The sequence below is a fragment of the Chenopodium quinoa genome, unplaced genomic scaffold (genome assembly GCF_001683475.1).
Source record: "Chenopodium quinoa cultivar QQ74 unplaced genomic scaffold, ASM168347v1, whole genome shotgun sequence".
Taxonomy (NCBI): domain Eukaryota; kingdom Viridiplantae; phylum Streptophyta; class Magnoliopsida; order Caryophyllales; family Amaranthaceae; genus Chenopodium; species Chenopodium quinoa.
This window is the reverse complement of record NW_018745566.1, coordinates 1,661,842-1,668,818: the sequence shown is the minus strand read 5'-3', so window position 1 is coordinate 1,668,818 and position 6,977 is coordinate 1,661,842. Positions and strand designations below refer to the sequence as shown.

Genomic DNA, 6,977 nt, shown 5'->3' with positions numbered 1-6,977 from the left:
GTTTCATGTTGTGCATTTTGCTATCTTGCTCATTTCCTTTTAGCAGTGTCTTGGCAAATAGGAAAATTACAGCTTTCTGATGTATGCCAATGGTTTCTGATGTATGAATGTATTCCGTTTCAGGTGTGGTACTGATTGTCATGTGAAAATATATACATGAAAGTATGCGTATAAAAGATTGATTGTAAATTATTTCATGTATTCTATGTTATGCCTGATGACATCTTTATAAACTTACCGGAACATTATTGACCGCTTCTCATATGTTCTGTTTTTATTATTGAATATCTTGGCCTGAATCATAATATTTGAATTAAAGATTTTCTTCTCAAGGTGTTAGCTGTTAGTTTGAAGTGTCTTCTGCAGTCGTTGAGTCAGGATAATTGTCATATTTTGCTTCACTTGAGTATCAGAAGAATAGAAGCGCATCATCATCGCTGACTCATTATGCAGTACAAACCGACTCCAGTCACTGCAATAGCAGCAGTTTTGATATTAAACTAGCGTCTTACAGTTCTATTCTAACATTTGTCTGACTACATAATAAGTTCAGTCAGTTTCATAAATGGCATCATTTTTTTGACAAAATTACTTCTGAAGTTTTGAAAGATAGATTCTATTTTGTCCTCCTTTATGTCCTATTATTGAGCTGATCTAAATAGTTGGTGGGTAAACTCTGCAGTTTCTACCAGGCTACCACTATTGCTATACAGAAACTTTTTAAGAATTAATCATTTTAGACTGTCTCATTATATTGTTGCATTTTATCTTATCTGGCAGACTCATAAGAAAGCTAAGGGGTTGTTTGGAGTTCCATTCAATCACGATGATACTCTTGCGGAAATATACGCAAAAGACAAAGTGTTAGAATCCAACTCCTTTCGATGTATTAGATGCCATTTAAATGCTTTCCTGGAGTTTAGTTTATGTTTTCTAGGCCTTAGATCCCATTATTGTGTTTCTGTCAGTTCAATGTTCACTATGGGATTCTATGCATGTACTACTTTATGCTCTTTAGAGGGCGAATGATTAATGAAATCTTAAAGCCTTCTACCAAGTGTTGCCTTGCTTTTATGCTTGTTTATTGTTAGACCTTTATAGATATTGTGTCTTACTTGCATAATAGCTCCCCTCCACACCAACTTGATGCACTAAGAACTAGTGGTTCAGATCCGCTTATGCCCGCCTTGAAGTATCGGCCGTCACAAGTCCCGACCACCCGCACTCCGTCGCCCAAATAGACGAGAGTGTTCCTCAAATTCAATTGCCCGCTTGTGTTGCTTCGTGCTCACAAGCCCCTCTTCCGCACAAGGCTAGCGTTCTTGCCGCCAAAAGGGTAGAGCGCGCCGCACGTTTCAGGGCCCAAACTCCTGGACTGTGACAGTTGGTATCAGCCAAGTTCAAACCTCGTCGCAAGGATCCCGTGCAGGCACCAAGGAGGGCTACACAAAAATGGAATTCGTTGAAGAAAGACTCGATTAGCTCGAGACAAAAGCGGACGAATGGTCTCAGCTCCATGTCATTGTACGCGAGCAAGCCGAGCAAATTGTGAAATTAATGGAGGACAGAGATGCTCTCCGCGAACAATTGAACTTTGTTCAAGGCAAGCTGATGAAGCACTTGAGAAATGTGCTACCCTAATGCGCGATGTGGGGGCAGAGACGCACTAGGTGTTGTTGCAGTAAAGATTAAGCTGCCCAAACCTCGCGACTATAGTGGTGCTAGAGATGCCAAAGAAGTTAACAACTTCCTCTTCGACATGGAGCAGTACTTCCAAATATGTCAATTGAGTGACGATCAGAAGGTGGATAATGCTATCATGTACTTGTCGGTGGCGCACCAAGCACGCATACATCGATGCAGGAAGATAAAGATTTATACATGGGCGGAGTTCAAAGAGGAACTCAAAGAACAATTCTACCCCGACAACACGCACTTTGTTGCTCGGATGAAGTTGCAAGAGTGCCGCCAGAAGGGCTCTCTTCGCGACTATGTGAAGGAATACTCGGCGATAATGCTGGACATCACTAACATGAATGAAAAAGATCGTGTGTTCAACTTTGTCAATGGTTTAAGGGAATGGGCGCAGCGAGAGATTTTAAGGCAGAAGATTGGCACCCTCGTTGCTGCCATGTGTGGTGCTGAGAGATTGATGGACTACTCTCGAGAAGTCCCGTCAATCTGACAATGATTCAAGTGGAACGTCCACACGTTACGATAGCCCGACTCCAAGCTCTCCAAAGGGTACGGAGGTCGGCTCTCGAGTATCGTCCAACACTATTGATACTTATCAGAGAAGAAGTGGGGAGGTGATGCTCAGAAATCCACATCGACCCCCTCCCACAACTCCGGAAACTCCAAGGCCAGCACGTCTTCGACAAACACAAGGTCGCTGAACTGCATACTTGTTAAGGCCCACAAAATGGTGGGAGTGTGAGCATAAAGAAGAGCTTGACAAGATCCAAAAGTGATTGTCATCCATATCGGTTCGAGAGCCCCCAAGGAAGAAAGAGACCAGCAAAGACAATAGTCTAGTCCAAAGAATGGGTGCAATCAATAGAATGAGCTCTATGAGATTGATTGCCCTAGAAGTCCAACATCTGTTGGCAATGTGAGTGATGGAGCCAGAGAGGACAGCAACATTAAAGAAACAAGCTCGCACCAGAGACCCTAAGAAGCGGGAGACGAAGCCCAATGAGCCGGCAACATCGAAGATACACCCCCGCCAAAACAAGAATCAGAAACACTGCTCGAAACAAGCTGCAATGAGCCCAGAGACACCGAGGAGGCACAAAAGAGGAACCTCCCAAGAGAAAGGGAGCCCGTGGTCGAGCAAACAACGGAGGTCATGTGTAGGGGATCACAAAGAGAATGGATACCTAAGAGGCACCAGCCACACCTTCAAGCTCACCACCATAATCTCAAGGAAGCAGCTCCCCAACAGATGATCGAGGAAGCAACTCTCTATTAGAAACCACAAGATGTAACTCTCGGGGGGAAATTCAGAGATGAAGCTCTCAACAAGTTGTTCGAGAAGAGCCACCCCAGAGACAAACTCCTTGGCAACAACGAAGATCCAGAGTCGACGAAGATTCAACAAACCAACTGCATCAACGGCGCACCAGAGACTCCAGATAGATTAGGGAATTTAAATTTTAATTGTAACTCTTGTAAGTCGTCGACAGCTTAAGTGGGGGAGGATGTTAGAATCCAACTCCTTTATATGTTACTTTACTAGAGTTTAGTTTATGTTTTCATTTTAATGTTCACGAGGGATTCTATGCATGTACTACTTTACGCTCGATAGAAGGCGAATGATTAATGAAATCATAAAGCCTTCAACCAAGTGTTGCCTTGCTTTTATGCTTGTTTGTTGTTAGACCTTTATAGATATTGTGTCTTACTTGCATAATAGCTCCCCTCCACACCAACTTGATGCACTAAGAACTCGTGATTCGGACCCGCTTGTGCCCACCTTGAAGTATCGGCCGTCACAAGCCCCGACCACCCGCACTTCATCGCCCAAATAGACGAGAGTGCTGCTGAGATTCAATTGCCCGCTTGTGTTGCTTCGTGCTCACAAGCCCCTCTTCCGCACAAGGCTAGCATTCTTGCCGCCAAAAGGCTAGAGCGCACCGCACGTTTCGGAGCCCAAACTCCCGGACTGTGACACAAAGCTACCAGAAATGCAAGTGAGCCATTCGTTGATGCTATAGAAGATATGGATCAAGATATCGATAAGAAACCATTGAATGTCGAGAGTGATGAAGAAGATGATGTGAAGAATTCTACAAGTCAAGTTATAGGAGTTAAAGTTTCAATGAATTTTGAATGCTTTTTTTTTTTTTTGAAATGTAAGAATTTCAATTCTTTTGCAATCAATAATTTATGTGACTTTGCCTATATCTAGCATATGACATTATATAGTAATTAGTGTTGCTCACAACAAAAAATGAAAGGAAAACTATTTCTTTCCAAGTTATTTATAACAAACAAGAGGAAACCGATTGGTTGTAATCGTTTACGTTTCCTTAGTGATACCAAACAACTAGTAAGGGTAACACTACATATTACCCTTTTCCCCCTATTTTGTTTCCAATCCGTTCCCTTTATTAATTTGATATCAAACACCCCCTAAGTGTGTGTGTATATGTATATATATAACCAAATCAACACACAATTAAAAATAAAAAGACAAGCGAGTAATCTTGCTGTGCATTAATTTTTTTTTTTTAAAAAAAAAAATAAAAAAAAAAAAAATAAATAAAAAAAAAAAAAAGCTTATTGTGTATGGAAAGTGGACTTCCATATGTGACAATCTCCATCCATAATCTTTCATGTTGAAGATATCCCGTCACGTCAGGTACTGTGCCACGGTATGCTCCAAATGCAGAAATAGATTGGACACGGTTGAAGATTGCCGATATCCCGTCGCGTCAAGTACTGTGCCATGGTTTGCTCCAAATGCAGAAATAGATTGGACACGGTTGAAGATTGCCACAACACTTGTAACTCTCTTGCCTTTGTGACAAAGTTTTGTCACAAAGTTCATATATGAAGCAGCAAACATCCCTAAATTTGCAACATCCATAATTAAGAAATTGGAATCCCGTTACTAGTAACAGCTCTCACAAGGATATTCCATGTAACAACAGAGGGAATTACTCCACTGCTAATGGCATGATGTAAAAATCCCATGCAATCAGATATTCTGTGGCTAGAGCAAAGTCCATGCAAGATAATATTGTATGAGATAATATCTGGATGGAGTCCTATTTTTAGAATGCATGCCCAGATTGCAGCTGCCATATCACAGTCGCCAATTTTATAAAATCCTTCCATAAGCGTATTGTAGGTAGTATGATTTGGCATGCAGTCCATGCATCTCATATTTGAGAATAATTGCACTGCATTGTCTAGTCTTCCAACAGAGCAAAGTCCGTTAATAATAATATTATGCATGATCACATCAGGCGTAAGACCTTCTCCTAGAATCTGACCCCACAACTGAAGAGCCTTGCTAATCTTTCCACTTCGACAAAGACCATCTATCAACAAACTGTAGGAAACTACATCTAGCTCAAAACCTTTCTCCAGCATCTCCTTTACATGTATATATGTAACAGGAGTTGGCAGGCAACCCATACTGACCATTTCCTTGAATATTGTTATGGCTTTCTCCATTTTGGATTCTCCAATGTACCCATTTATTACAGCATTGAAAGTATAGGAAGTTAAAGTGTGTCCATGTCTAGCCATTTCACCTAGCAGACCCACTGCTTCACTAAGTCTACCATTGTTACACAGTGCATTAATCAATGGTGTATAGGCATAAAAATCCAATCTACCTCCATCCTCTGCACTTTTCAAAATTGATAGTGCCTTGTTTACATGTCCATTTCTACACAACCCATGAATCAAGACTCCATAAGTTGTTGAATCACTATTACAATGGCTCTTCGACATCAATTCCCAGGTAGACAGTGCTTCATCCACCTTACCATTTTCAAGTAAGCCCCTAATGAAAATATTGAAACTAATGGTACTGACAAGATCTTCTTTCCTCATAAACTCCCATAAGTTGAAAAATTGTTCAGTCATCCCAGCTTTGCAGTATCCATTAAGCATGACATTGCACATAACAGTATCAGGCTGAAGCCCGCTCTCAATCATCGCATCATACACCATTGAAGCCTCAGCGACATTTCCAGACTTGCATAGCCCACCTACCAAACTACTGTTAAGTAAACACATCTAACTTTCTCTCATTCACCTTCATCCGGCGCCAAAACTCTAAACTCTCACTTACATAACCACATTTGCTTAGACCATTGATCATAACATTGTAGGTCACCACACTTGGATAAACCTCAGAATCAGTTATCAGCCTTTGAAAAATTTCTTTAGCTTCATCAACAAGGCCAGATTTTATATACCCATCAATCAAAATATTATAACAAGTAACATCAGGGATAAGACCTCTCTCAGACATTTCATCAAACACCTTCAACGCATCCAATAAATTACCACATTTCACAAGCCCATTGATCAAAGTCCCATAACTATAACCATCAGGTCGTACTCCATGACTCCACATCCAATCCAAAAGCTTATTGGCTTGATCAAACTGTCGTTTTCGACACGAAATCTTAATCAAAATATTATACGTTTCAAGATTAGGCATTATTTCCGATTCCTGAAAATAATTATAGAAAGATTCAGCCTTATCCCACTGATTAGATAAAGCGTAGCAATTCAACATTGTATTATACGATCTAACACCTGGTTGACACCAAAAAATTTGAGGCATTTCTTTAAAAACATTTAATGCTTGTTCAACCATGGAATTCTTAGCATAAACATTGATAACTGTAAGAGCAATATCTTCAGAGCAGCTACATTTTTGGGTTTGGATTAAATCTACCTTACGAGTGACGTGATTGACGAGTTTAGGATCGATTAATCGGCGAAGAATGTGATGGTAGATGATGGGAGTGTGGGTGTAATTTGGATGGTGGGTAGCTGAGTCGAAGAGAGAAAGAGCAGTCTTGGTATTTTTCTGGGATTTGAGGAGTTTAAGTAAGTTTTTGGCAGAGAGATGGGCAGGGAGTTCAGCCATTGTTAAAGGGATGATTTTATGATGAGAAAGTTTTAGAGATGGCATTCGAAATTATGTGTGGCGCCAGAATATAAAAATAAGAATGTTTAGTGGTTTACCAGTTACCACATACATTGATATGAAAAAATGCTAAACAAAAGAAAAAAAAAATTATGACCGTCGGTGTATTTTTTTAACAAAAAATTAATGACTGTTTGAATAGCATTATTGTTAACTTATGATTAAAAGGTAATATGAACGTTAAAGACTTTGGAGTATCGTTGAAAACAACTTGCCGCTGGAAAGTAGCTGACAACAACCCACTCAATTCTCTTTATCTTTGTTTTTTTTTTTTTTTTTTTTTTTTTATAATTTAAAA

At 40.1% G+C, this 6,977-nt stretch overlaps 1 pseudogene; it reads right to left on the bottom strand.

The window, feature by feature from the left end:
- Positions 1-4,223: 4,223 nt before the first annotated feature.
- On the bottom strand, positions 4,224-6,775 carry LOC110716243 (annotated as a pseudogene).
- Positions 6,776-6,977: the final 202 nt, after the last annotated feature.